Source organism: Polypterus senegalus, chromosome 13, assembly GCF_016835505.1.
Source record: "Polypterus senegalus isolate Bchr_013 chromosome 13, ASM1683550v1, whole genome shotgun sequence".
Lineage (NCBI taxonomy): Eukaryota > Metazoa > Chordata > Cladistia > Polypteriformes > Polypteridae > Polypterus > Polypterus senegalus.
The window spans coordinates 70,955,400-70,970,352 of record NC_053166.1 but is presented as its reverse complement, the minus strand read 5'-3'; the positions used below and the strand labels follow the sequence as shown (position 1 = coordinate 70,970,352).

At 36.8% G+C, this 14,953-nt stretch overlaps 1 protein-coding gene across 1 annotated transcript in view; it reads right to left on the bottom strand.

The window, feature by feature from the left end:
* The window catches only part of mbd1a (methyl-CpG binding domain protein 1a), a 315,995-nt gene that overhangs the window by 268,561 nt on the left and 32,481 nt on the right, over positions 1–14,953 (bottom strand). Inside the window, exon 2 of the mRNA XM_039775021.1 lies at positions 737–851. The gene's annotated coding sequence lies outside the window, so the exon portion shown is untranslated. The remainder of the gene's footprint in view (positions 1–736; positions 852–14,953) is intronic.

The following is a 14,953-nucleotide window of genomic DNA, read 5'->3' as shown; positions in this document are numbered from 1 at the left end:
CATAGGAGATCTTCAGAACGATGCCATAAGGGAACCCTTTTTGGTTCTCCAAAGACCCATCCATATGAAGCTCTAGAAAGAACCTTTATTTATTTTGATCCATAACACAGTAAATAACCATGAATAGATGGAAACAGATTTGTGAAATTCCGATAAGTCATGATTTTATAGGGATTCTTGCTGCATATAATAACATAGGTTGAGTCCAGTTTTTCTTAATCTGTTAGTATCCACAAATACCACACATTAAAGTTATACATTTTTTATAGCTATTAGGAAGTTTTTCAAAGCAAAAAGAACCAATTTCATATACAAAGAACCCTTCCCAGAATGAAATTGTGCTTTGTCAAGCAGTAGCTCTACAAGGAAGCATGTAACTCAATAAAGAACCACAATCTTGTGTGACCTTGCACAAGTCATCTTCCCTACCATTTTAACAAGTGTAATAAATTATTATAGTAATTGGTTGTTGGTTAGAAAAATGTGTTACATAAAACAGAATATTTTAAATTATCAATATATTTGTGTAAAACTATATGGAAAATAATCATAGTACAAGCCTTGAATATACAGGCATAAGAATAAATGAATAACCCTTTTGAACTTCTTTATAATTTATACAATCTCAAAGCTAAAGATAGATTCAGAATATAGGCAGGGCATAAACTGAACTACTGTAGCTGAGCGATTTACAGAACATGAACAAACTAATCAGATCAAGAGCTCAGTCACTTACTCTGTTTGTCTGCCTTTTTTGCCATAGAAACCTTGTTCCTCTTGCTGCAGCAGAGTTACTGACCTCGTACACCCAGACTATAAACAGATGTTATTCAAAGATTTGACATACGTTTCTGAAAAGTAATAAAAACAAATGTTAAAGAAATTACATAAAAGTAGTTGGGGAAAAATCTTCAACAAATCAGTCAAACCAGTGTTTTTTAGCCTACATACTATATTCAAAATAGAGCACCATGGGCATGTGGAAAGTATATATTTTACATAATTTACTCAGTTATTCATCTTCTTTTTTGTTCTTTATTTAAAAGACTTGCTGATACAAGTACTTCATATGGAGAATGGAAAGTTCTTGAGTTTTGCACAATGCTAACAAGGTAGGCTCTGACCTCCACAAATGTGAAATGGAATAAGATACAGGGTGGTGCACGAAAAACCGGACCATCTCTGACCGGCTGGCTTGAACTGTTATACAGGAAGGTGCCTTCGCAATTGTGGAGCCTCGCTGTCGCAACAGGGTCAGCAGCCCCATCTGTGCATTAGTAAGGAAGCTGTGAGCCAGTGAGTACAGACGTGCGTGAAAGAAATCTGGAAGATGTATTCTCTGCAACAGAGGATTGGAATAGTGGAGGCGTATGTGTCTACCGGTTCTTTTAAAGAAACGCGGGACATTTTTGCACAGAAGTTTCCTGGCGTAAACCTACCAGCTAAGAGCAGTATTCACGAGTTGGTGAAGAAGTGGCGTAAGACTTGGTCAGTTGCAAACTGCAAAAAGAATCGGGCCATGTCCGTTCGTATACCTGCAGTCGTAGCAGATATTCAGGAACGGATGGCCAGAAGCCTGTCATACTTGGAGGTTACCTAACCTGACCTAGGCTTTTTCCCAACACAAAACCCTGATTAGTAAATGGTGCATACATCACAAAGATGTTGAGTGGAGTTAGAAATCCAACAAAACATCTCATAAAACATATGAAACATAATTATATTAATGTGCCTGTCACTGTGGGATCATGTGCTTAAATACTTATAAAGGCCACATTTTTAATTAGTGCGTCAGAGACACTGTCAATACTCATACTCGTTACTGGGTAAAACAGTGAACGTTGCAATTAAATATTACATTGTTCAACAAAATACTAAATCTGTGAATGATAGCCTAACAAGCTCTCACTACACCTAACAGCCACAACAGCAATAACACATTAAAGGTAAGCACAAGTCTCGCCAAATAAGTGACATTGAATTTGAAGGGACAAACAGGAAAGCAAGGAATCAATTTCCAGATGCAAAAGGTGTAGCCAAGTTTAACATGTTAAGATGAGAAAATTACTCTGACTTTTTTTAATATATTTTATTAATCCCCAATGGGATATTGTCTTTTCTTATGTCCTTTTGAGGTCAGAGTACAGGGTCAGTCATTGTAAAGTGCAATTTTTTTCAGGTCTTCTCAAGGTCCCAATGAAGGAAGATCCTCTTTGGCAGTAGCGGGATTTGAAGCAGCAACTTTCCAGATACCAGTACAGATCCTTACCCTCAGAGCTACCACTGTGCCTTATAATAGTACAGTGGGATGCAAAAGTTTGGGCAACCTTGTTAATAGTCATCATTTTCCTGTATAAATCGTTGGTTGTTACAATAAAAAATGTCAGTTAAATATATCATATAGGAGACACACACAGTGATATTTGAGAAGTGAAATGAAGTTTATTGGATTTACTGAAAGTGTGCAATAATTGTTCAAACAAAATCAGGCAGGTGCATAAATTTGGGCACCGTTGTTATTTTATTGATTCCAAAACTTTTAGAACTAATTATTGGAAGTCAAATTGGCTTGATAAGCTCAGTGACCCCTGACATACATACACAGGTGAATATTTAAGGGGTCAGTTGTAAGTTTCCCTCCTCCTTTAATTTTCACTGAAGAGTAGCAACATGGGGGTCACAAAACAACTCTCAAATGACCTGAAGACAAAGATTGTTCACCGTCATGGTTTAGGGGAAGGATACAGAAAGCTGTCCCAGAGATTGAAGCTGTCTGTTTCCACAGTTAGGAACATATTGAGGAAATGGAAGACCACAGGCTCAGTTCAAGTTAAGGCTCAAGTGGCAGACCAAGAAAGATTTCGGATAGACAGAAGCGACGAATGGTGAGAACAGTCAGAGTCAACCCACAGACCAGCACCAAAGACCTACAACATCATCTTGCAGCAGATGGAGTCACTGTGCATCGTTCAACCATTCGGCGCACTTTACACAAGGAGATGCTGTATGCGAGAGTGATGCAGAGGAAGCCTTTTCTCCGCCCACAGCACAAACAGAGCCGCTTGAGGTATGCTCAAGCACATTTGGACAAGCCAGCTTCATTTTGGAATAAGGTGCTGTGGACTGATGAAACTAAAATTGAGTTATTTGGGCATAACAAGGGCGTTATGCATGGAGGAAAAAGAACACAGCATTCCAAAAAAAAAACACTTGCTACCTACAGTAAAATATGGTGGTGGTTCCATCATGCTGTGGGGCTGTGTGGCCAGTGCAGGGACTGGGAATCTTGTCAAAGTTGAGGGACGCATGGATTCCACTCAGTATCAGCAGATTCTGGAGACCAATGTCCAGGAATCATTGACAAAGCTGAAGCTGCGCTGGGGCTGGATCTTTCAACAAGACAACGACCGAAACACTGCTCAAAATCCACTAAGGCATTCATGCAGAGGAACAAGTACAACGTTCTGGAATGGCCATCTCAGTCCCCAGACCTGAATATAATTGAAAATCTGTGGTGTGAGTTAAAGAGAGCTGTCCATGCTCGGAAGCCATCAAACCTGAATGAACTAGAGATGTTTTGTAAAGAGGAATGGTCCAAAATACCTTCAACCACAATCCAGACTCTCATTGGAACCTACAGGAAGCATTTAGAGGCTGTAATTTCTGCAAAAGGCGGATCTACTAAATATTGATTTCATTTCTTTTTTGTGGTGCCCAAATTTATGCACCTGCCTGATTTTGTTTGAACAATTATTGCACACTTTCTGTAAATCCAATACACTTCATTTCACTTCTCAAATATCACTGTGTGTGTCTCCTGTATGATATATTTAACTGACATTTTTTATCGTAACAACCAACGATTTATACAGGAAAATGATGACTATTAACAAGGTTGCCCAAACTTTTGCATCCCACTGTAACGAGTACAGAATAATATAATGCCCATCTTGCTATGGTAAATCTAAACTAAACACAAGTTGAGGGAAACATGATGTGCCCACACCTCCAATAATTAAAAGTGACACTCATGAAAACAGATCATTTGAAAGCAGATGTCCATTCACTGTTCCTTGACCTTTTTCATTATAAATGACTGTTTAAATTTTGATTTAAAATCCAATGTTGAACATTAAATGCAGCTGGAATACTAGCTGGAGCAGGGTATGCAATCAGAAGACAGATGCTGATGCAGAAGACAGTTCCACTTGTTACTCATCAAAATATGGTTGGCATTAAAGGGGCACTCTAACAATTTTACACCTTATTACCTATCTTCTTCTGCTAATGAAGGGCAAACAGAAATAACCAAAGTTAGAAATGTTAAGTAAAAACATTTGTAGGATATGAATCATATTTCTATCTTGGATTAGTTTAGGAATCGAAAAAGGAATGTAAATATGTTATAATTAACTAGATTTTAGAACTTTCATGATGTTTTCTTAGGCATTCATCCATGGCTTAGAAGGCCCAAACTTGGTTCTTTAAACATCTGTGACATCAACATAACCCTCCTAATTTAGCTAGTTTGGAGAAGTTGGTCTTCCTTAGCAATTTTTACTTCAGTGTGACTATATTTTGGTGTCAGTTAACATGTATTTTACATAGAATCCTTTAATGCAAAGATTAAATAATCTGGTTAGCCAAGGTCAAAACCAGGAGAGCAAGAATCGAGTAAACTGAGGCAGGAATGCGAAACAATAATCATAGTCAAGATGAGAAACAAGACAGTCAAAAACTGAAATTTAGAAATTAAAACATAAATAGAAGATCATATGGTTAAAGGGACAGAAAATAATTTGTAACTAGAAATCAGCTTTGGATTCAAAGAAAAAAACATTTAAACATTTTACTCACAGCCATCCTAGCATGCATCTGCTAGCAACGACTGACATAATACATGGCAGGGCCCTTGCAAAAACTAGATGCTATCACTTGAGAACACTGAAACCAAAAAAATAAAGGTAACCATTAAGCCTTGGGCTCCTCAAAAAACCCTATATGATGTATACAGTATTTTTAGGGACCCAGGAACTATATAAGAAAATGTGAAAAATAGATAATAAAAGACTGAAAAAAGATTATTTCTCCCTAAATGTATTACGGTATTAATTTTTAATTTAAGGAAATACACAGAAACATAATACAACTGTAGCTTTACCAGTGTAATTACAGAGAAAAACAAATAATTGGTAAATTTCATCCGGGAGTTCCTTCCACTAATAAGATTTTCTTCTATTTGGAGAATGGTACAGGTATACAAAATACCTCAAAGCTCATTTTGAGATAAAAGTCAACAAGAGGAACCCCCAACTGATCCCCCAACATCTGCTAAAGGTAGGACATGGACATTTTTATTATCTTTACTTCAATGTGATCATGTCATTTTAACTGAAGTATCCAGCAATGCTGTCATTAACATTTCAAAATGACAATACCAAATTACTGTAATGGTTATCGCAAAACTTGGTTCATTTTTGAAATTTTATCTCATGACCATCAAGCTAAGTGGTGTGTCACTATACATATAATGCCTGTATGAGGTCGCTGTATAGGTAGCACATTTTCTCTCATCCTCTATCCTTACATCCAGCAGAATGCGTCAAAATTAATGAACCATAAGACTCCAACCACAAAAATATATGTAAAAAACCCAAGCAAACAGAACACAAAGCATGAAACCAGCTGCCATACAAATCAAAACACAGCAAGGACATTGTTGTATGTAATAATAAAACCAAAGACCTAACAGATCTTCACACATCACACATAAAGACAAACTTACGTAGTCAAAAGGTCAGTGGACACGATTTTATCTGCACAGAACAAAGGAACCAAAGTTACTACAAGTAATATATTTTAAGAAATGGATACTATCAGAGCAGAGACATCAGTAACACAGGAAATATAGTTAAGATTCAGGAAACAATATACAGTATATTAAGTGATCAAAAATTTGTAAAGTGACTGTTTATTTAGCAGATGCTATTGTTTTTTTAGTTTCTGTTACTTTTTGGTAATTTGCAAGCAATGCCATCACTGGTGCAATTTTGTGCTTCCTTTCTAAAGATTCAGTGTTTTGTTGGAATGCGTTGGTGTGTGTGTGTGTATTTATTTCAGATACATATGTAATGTCATGATTAAGCTTATTATAAAATACCAGTCATGTAAGATTTGTTTATCTTTGTGTTTGAACTTTAGTTGTCATGCTATAGAATTGAATAAAAGACCATAATTAGTACAAAGTAACAGTGATTAAATTACATCATCATAAGGAACATGTCTACTCTGACTTCTACTCTGACTAAAAATGAATTTGGGAAGATTGCTGGCCTCTTTGGTTTTGGTTATTCTTTTGACCTGGCCTCTCCAACTACATTTGAACTAATTTCTTGCATTTGATAAATAATAAAAACAAATCTGCTCTGAATGATTACCTCTTGCACAATTGTACAAGAGTGACAGGCCCATATTCATGCCACTTTTTGCCATTATAGCGTATGCTCTTTTTTGTGCTTTTCTGTTCATTGTATTTTGCATTGATTATATATTTAGGCATTCTACACCTGGCACGTTAATATACAATGGGAGTCATTGTCATGCATGTGCACTTTCCTTTCACCATCTTTTTGTTGAAACTTGGCAACATTTTGAAGGGAGGAACCTCGTTATCAAGGAAACTGTTCATTTTAGTAAAAGAAAGAAAGAAAGAAAGAAAGAAAGAAAGAAAGAAAGAGTGGAAAAATTAAGGAGTGGCACTTTGAGGTTAAAAGATATGTTTGGTAATTCTCAAGTCAATTTTCAAGTTATTCCTCAGAATCAAGGTATATATTAATTTGCCACATGAAATTGCATTCTAAACTGAAATATATTTTATAATTTGAAAAACTCACTAGCCCAGTCTTGCATTTTATAATGAAACAAATAGGCACAGGGGTCCCATTGTGAAGAAAAGCCTTAAAACTTATCGAATACATACATTTTTCAAGCAAAAATGTTATGAAGTAATAATCATGTCTTGAGATTACGCATATATTGAAAAACAGCATATCTACGGTATGTCATTTTAAGCATTTACGTTTACAGAAAATAAGAAGTAAATCATTGTTGTGAAATTCAGTCATTTTAGAAGGAGACTGACTAGCTGTACACTCCACTTCACTGCTAATCTTCATCAGCAGCACCATTCAGGGCTAGGACAGTGGATTCATCTTGGAAAGTCATCGCCAAGCATTGTTATTGACAATGAATGTTAATGTCATGATGTGAATTGCTGTCTCTGTTCTGTAGACAACTAGACAACAATAACTAAAAAAGGTAAACTTATGATTGCTTATATTATTTCACTATATGGAATATATTTTGTAAAGATGTTGCCTGTTGTTGCTGGATTAGCATATGTGTGTGCTTCACTGACAGAAAATATTGAAAAAACTTGTAACATGCAATCAAGACACAAGAAGTGGTATTATAGCCTTACAACCATCCATCCATCTTTCTATCCTGCTTATCCAAAGCAGGGTTGCAGGGCAGCTGCCTCCTATCCTAGAAAGCATCTTATGCAAGGAAGGAACAATTCCCAGATAGGGTCCCAGTCCATTGCAGGGTGAACACATACCCAGACACACTAGGGCCACCAATGCCAACTGACCTAAGTTTAATCAGGTTGAAGTTTAGTACAGATGTTTTAACATATGTAGCATGCTAGTGCAGAGCTGTCATTCCTTTCTCACATCTCCACATTCTCCTTGGAGTCTGCATGTTCTCCCTGTACACTTATGAACTGATTTGTCTCAATGAGTGTCAGTGAGTTTTCACTCAAAAATGTTGTCCTCTGTTCTTTTATTACTATATCTTCAGCTAAAGCAACTTATCGTGCATTAAAAACTTTGACAGTTGGTTTGTGTCGCTTTAATCTGTTCTATAATACACACTGCCTTTTCATTTTCCTGAGTATTGTTTTTATCATTTTATTGGAAAGTGCTATGTGTAAGCGTCTTCGGTCTTTCAAAATCTGAGGCTTTTATTAAAAATTAGCTGTGCTACTGGTCTTGGACGAGTTATAATCTAAGTAATCAACATAGACATCAGTGTTAACATTTGCAGTGTATTATCTATTGAAATGTACTTTGTAATGTATTACATGTGTTATTCTGACAGATTCCACATTATAAACATTTGCATTAATAAAATGCATTACTATAAATGTTTGTGATGTGGAATTTCAAATGAAATGCACATGTCTCTATTATAGGCCATTTGGTATGGGATTCGTAAAAGCAGTATTAATGTTTGCAATGTGCCACCTGTTGTAATGACAAATACAATGCATTTTATTACTACACATGTTTGTGATAAACCATTTGTTAGAATGACAGAGACACAGCAACCAGACAGACAGACACACAGACACACAGTTACTTGTTATTGTAGAGCTCAGCTCAGATTTTTTTTATATGTACAAAGTACAATGAAACTCATTTTACTCTTTTCACCGCACTGCCATTCAGTATGCATCTCACTCTCTGGGAGGTGGGGTTATCATAACTCCATGCATGACAGTCGCTGCAAAAAGAGAAGTGAGCAAGAAATGTATCCATACCTGTAGAAAATAGTACCAAGAATCTGTGATAAAATGCATTATTTCCAGTTAACTTTTGTTGTCACAAGCATGCCTCACAAATATGGAAGGCAGACTTTCTTAAATCAAAACCTCTGCTATCTCAAGGTGGCCATATTTGGCAAGCTCTAAGGCTTTTCTTCACAATGGGACCCAGTACCCATTAGCTCCATTATAAAATGCAAGAGCATGCTACCTATTTTTTACAATTTGGAAAATGTTTTAGTTTGGAATACAATTTCACATGGCAAACTAGTATATACCATGATTGTGAAAAAAGTACTTTGACTTGAAGTATATCAAACTTATCCTTTAAATTTGCAAAGCAGCATTAGCGTCAGTCTTAGGATTTTTGGGGGAGGAAAAGGCAACAAAGAAAAACACTTTGTGTTGGTTGACAATGAATAGTTCCTGGGAGTCTGACAAAGAAAAACAGAGGACTTAGCTAACGACAAAAGGAATTTTTATAATTTGATGGAAAAACATCACAAGGTAAAAGTAAGGTGTCTGTGCATATAACCGAAGGCAAACCAAGCTTCCCCGTTTATTTAGGGCAAAAACAAAGAAAGGCACATTTGTATTTGGTGTGAAAAAAACAACTAAGCTACAGCATGCTGGTTCTTAGCAGGGCAAGTCAAACGTATGTAAAAAACATATTGGTCTGTTTGAGGAACTGAATATAAGAAACTTGCAGATGTTCATTTGTTGTTATTAAATTAATTAATTAATTAATTAATTGATTGATTTTCACCATGTGAACATTTTGGTTGTGTGTAGCAAATAGTTGGATCAAGTGCTCTAAGGGTTAAAAAGAAACGCAACACAACAGTCATGGTTGGGCTTCATATTTAAGTTTTTCTTTCTTGGTTGAAAGATAGGACATGCTTTTTGATAGCAAATTTAGGATTAGCTCAGGTTTACCATTTTAATCTTTTTGTCACTATATTCCTTTGTGGCTCTTTCACCACAAATATAACAATGAGAAGATTTATAGAACAGGACAGTAAAGTTTGTTCAATTATCCATACGTCTGGGCAGACAAAAGGCTTCAACATTGTCTCTATTTTGTTTACCACTGTTTACCTTTTAATATGGCACTGTAGAAGAAGGGTGTACTTGCTAGGAAGACTCAGATCTTTTGATGTATGCAGCAAGCTGCTGGAAATGTTCAGTGAGTTCAGAGTAGCTAGTGTCTTGTTCTACGCTGCAGTCTCCTAATGAAGCAACTTGAGCTCAAAAGATGCCTGAAAAAACTTATCAGGAAAGCCTGCTCCATCAGAGTGCAAAGACTGGACACACTGCAGCCTGTTGTGGAAAGGAGAAAGATGGCAAAATTGGATGCCATCATGAAAAAAATCCCCTCCACCCCCTCCAGGAGGCACTCTCTTGGAGCACTTTTAGCCACAAGTTCATTCCACCACAGTGCGCTAAGAAGCGCACCTGGGGGTCTTTTCATGCCAAATGCTATCAGGCAATTCAAAGCTTCCTCCTGTCATCCCAAACTAAATTCTTATACTCTTTAAATTCTTTTTGCAGTTTCTGCACATTAAACATTTATTATTTATTTTGGACTGAATTATCACATTATTTGTCATGTAACCATCTTTGTTTTCTTATGCTTCTGCTAATAAAGGGGATACACAAGACAAACATGAAGCTGCTTCAGGATATTAAAGACCAGGAAAAAGTAATTGCTTTGAGGCAACCTTTAAAGGTATACTAGAAAAAATTGAAGAAAGGATACAGGAAAATGCGCCTTAGCTTGAGAATAAACCTAGAGCACTTGGCACTCAGTTTGAAGAAGTTAAGCAAATGTTTATAACTGGTGTTGAAATAGCTGAACAACTGGCATCTACTGCTGAATGAAAAGCAACAGCTGCAAATTCCGATGCAATGTGCTTGGAGACAGACTAGCTGCACTCGAAGATGGATGCAGAAGGAATAATATCAGAATCAAAGGTCTCCCTGAGAACTGTGAAAGTCCAAACCCAGTGAAATTCATAGCTGAACTGTTCTCTAATATAAATGGATAGGAGTTCAAATCAGACACCAAGATAGGATCGAATACCTCAAAACCTAAGACTCTCATCGTGCGTTTTGAAAAATTACTATTTAAATTACATATGATGTTACTTCTCAGGCAGAAACAGGAGATTATATTTGAAAATACAGTGGAACCTCAGTTCACGAACATCTCTGAACATGTACAAATCGGATTATGACCAAAAAGTTCGCCAAACTTTGCATCTGTTCATGACCACACACTCGGTTGACGAACAAGCCAGTTTCCCTTCCGGTTTGTACGCACCGATGATTTCCGCACATGCTCAGTCTCTCCCTGTGCATTCGCTGTGAAATCTTTGTGCTCTATTTCGTTTCCTTTCCGGTTCGTATGCGCCGATGATTTCTGTACGTGTTCAGTCTCGCCCTGTACTGTACATTGTTCTTGGTGCATCATGCAGAGGGACTCTCCCTCAAAACTGTAACCTCCTCTCAACCCAGCGGTCCGCATCCATAATTGTTCCCAGGAGCTGCTGATTGCCATGACTACCATGCCTCTTTCATAAATAGAAGCGCAAGTCGGCTAAAGGGAAAAAGAAGAGAACAGGAAAGAATGGGAGGTTACAGGAGAAGGCAGGAAGCAGCAGGAGAAAGCCAGTGCAGGAGAGTGAGAGAGAGAGAGCGAGTGCGAGAGAGCGAGCAAGAGAGAGAGCAAGCGCCAGCTCGCGTGCAGCTGAGAGCGAGCGAGCTGTTGAGCAGGGAGCCTGGGTGTTTGTCTCAATGTTATTCAATGTTTTTACATTTAGTTTACTATTACACTGTGCATTCTATGGTATAATTAACTATTTTTGTGCTTAAAAATCTTTAAAGAAAATATATTTACATACAGTTCATATGGTCTGGAATGGATTAATTGTATTTACATACAATCCTATGGGGGAAATTACTTCGGGTCACAACCAAATCGGGTTACGACGAGTTTTGGAACGAATTATGGTCGTGACCCGAGGTTCCACTGTAATCACATTTGTATTTTCTCTAATTTCTCACCCTCAACAGCTGCTACATGTGCCACATTTTACAACATTAATCAGCGCTTACGAAAAGCAGAGATCAGATACAGCCTCTTGTATCCCACCAAACTGAAAATGGACATTAAAGGCAGTTCTACATTTTTACTTCTATGGAGGAAGCAGAAAAAGAGCTAAGAAAACTGATCCTGACACTTATTGAAATATGATCATGTGTCGCATCCAGTCCTGGCATGGCAAAGAAGATCTTGCCTGCTGTTTGATCTACTTGCAGTGATACTGGTACCATAATTGTACATCCTATTTCCTTCTCAGCCACTTTTTGTTTAAGTTTTTATCACAGTTATATGCGTGTATGTATATATGTGTCAGTCATGGAGGACTGTTTAACATCATAACCTTGGTTTATTGTATTAGGGCTTATTATCAAACATTATCTGCTTATCCAGAGCTACTGTTTAACATCTTTCCATGGGTTTACTCTCTCAAGACTGTTTAAGATTATATTTTATGTTTATAGTGTTTAGACTGTACTGTTAATAGATATCTCTATTTTAATCCTATTACGCCGCTGCTGGGGTCTTGTTTTGTTTTGGACGTGCTATGTCTCTAGGTATGTCAGAGGACTGGAACTTTGCGAAGTGTGGCTGCAAAATGGGGCGGGCAGGGGGACTAGGGGGGGTAGAGAAAAAGAGCGAACTATTTCTAATCTATCCTTTTAATTGTAAGTGCCAATGTAACAATAGGCTTCATGGCAATAACTCCTGGAAAAACCAGAAACTAAGGCCAAAGCTGTCTTATGTAATAGTCTTAAATTAAGACTACAAAATGTCAACAAAATTTCAGAAGCAATGTCTCCATTATCAAACAGATAACTTTGTGAGCTGGAATTTTAAAGGCCTCAATTGTGAATTAAAGACAAAGAAAGTATTCACTCACCTAACAGGTCTAAACGCTAAAAAAGTATTTTTTTACAGGAGACCCACTTATTAAGCAAGGTTCAGTTTCGGCTGTACAGAGACTGGATTGGGCAAATATTCCATTCCAGCTTACATTTAACTGTAAAGTGATTTTGATAAATATAATATCCAATGTGAATGATAGGGACTTCATCCAAAATGTATTGGCATCCATTCCCAAAATGAACAATTATAATGGCTAGGGACTTTAATTATGTTTTAAATCCAGACCTAAATAGGTCTCTTGCCACAGGGACGATGACATATAACAATACAAAACCAATTACGCAGTTTGTAACTGATCACAACTTATCAGACCCCTGGAGATTTCTAAACCCAAACTCAAGAGCATATTCCTTCTACTCACCAGTGCATCACTGTTACTCAAGAATTGATTTTATATTTATAGATATCAATTTCTTGCCTACGATTAAATCTTATAAATAAGACTCTATTGTTATCTCCGACTACACCCCTTTGATCATGGAGCTTACATCACTATGCCCCACATATTCATCTCAGCTGGCGTGTTAACCCACTTTTATTAGCAGACGAGAACTGTACAGAATTTATATCTAATCAAATCGATTTTTCTTTAGAGATAAATGCATCCTCAGAGATCTCTGCAGGAATACACTGGGAAACTCTGAAGGCATTCTTAAGAGAACAGGTTATTTCATATCTTTCACACATAAATAAATTGGAAACCAAGAAGGTATCAGAGCTAATCAGTAAAATTACCAGAACAGATCAAGAACATGCCAGGTCTCCAAATGAGGCACTTCATAGGACAAGACAGGACAACTCATTTTTAAATTAAGACACCATTAATATGAACATGGAAAGAAAGCTAATAAGAACTTAGCTCAACAAGATCCACTAGCAGGAAGTTTGCAATGCAATCCCAGCAATTACCAACACAGACGGAGACAAAATCATTGACCATAAAAATATAATGCACACATTTAGAAACTACTATAAGTCCTTATATTGTACTCAGTTTAAAGAAGACAAGACCCAACCTAATACGTTTTTGGGTGCATTACAGATACCAGAACTAGATACTCTCAGTGCAGATGAACTGGATAAACCTCTGGCACTATCAGAATTACTAGATGCTATAAACTCACTTCAGTGTGGGAAAGCAGCAGGCACTGATGGCTACCCTACAGAACTTTATGAAAAATTCTCAATTAAGTTAGCACCCCTTTTAGTAGCAACATTTACAGAAGCTAGAGACAATAACATTCTACCACAAACTTTTCACCAAGCATTAATTACCACGTTTCCTAAGCAAAATAAGGACTTATTACAATGTGCATCATAGAGACCAATCTCACTTCTGAATAATGATGTTAAGATATTCTCCAAAGTCCTAGCTACAAGGACTGAGAATTGCTTCCTTCGGTAATATCACACGACCAAACTGGATTTATTAAAGGCAGACACTTGGCTTCCAATCTTCGACACCTGTTTAATATAATATATTCACCCGCAAAGTCTAACACCTTGGAGATATTAATTGTTAGATGCAGAAAAAGCATTTGATATGGTTGAATGAAACTACCTTTTCACTACATTGGAGAAATTTGAGTTTGGCCCGAACATATGTGCATGGATCAAACTACTGTATACCATTCCAGAAGCTTCAGTTTGTATGAACAACATTATTTTAGACTACTTCAAACAAGAACATGGTACTAGACAAGGATGCCCCTTGTCACCAATGTTTTTTGCAATTGCCATTGAGCCACTGGCAGTTCACTGTTGAAATGCTTATGAGATAAAGGTGATTATCAGAGAAGGACTTGAACACAAAGTTTCACTATATGCAGATGATATGGTACTATATATATATCAGATCCATAAAATACCGTGCCTGCAATCTTAACAGCACTAACAGAATTTCAAAAGATTTCTGGTCTCAGAATTAATTTGAATAAAAATGTTCTCTTTCCAATGAACTCTCTAGCACAGTTTAAATACCTAGGGGTAAACATCATAAGTAAACATAAAGCTCTTTATCAACAAAATTTTGATGTCTGCATGGAAAAAACTTAAACAAGACTTTTGCATAGATGGTCTACCCTTCATCTCACTTTAGCTGTAAGAATTAACACTGTCAAGATGAATATCCTTCCTAAGCTTTATTTTCTATTTCAAAGCAATCCAATATACATCAATAAATCATTTTTTAAGAAGTGAGATTCAATCAGAACCTCATTTATTTGGAATTCAAAACATCCACATATCCAAAGGGCATGGTGGCATGGCTCTACCTCACTTTCAATTTTATTACTGGGTGGAAAATATACAAGCTATAGAAACCTGGACATGGATAC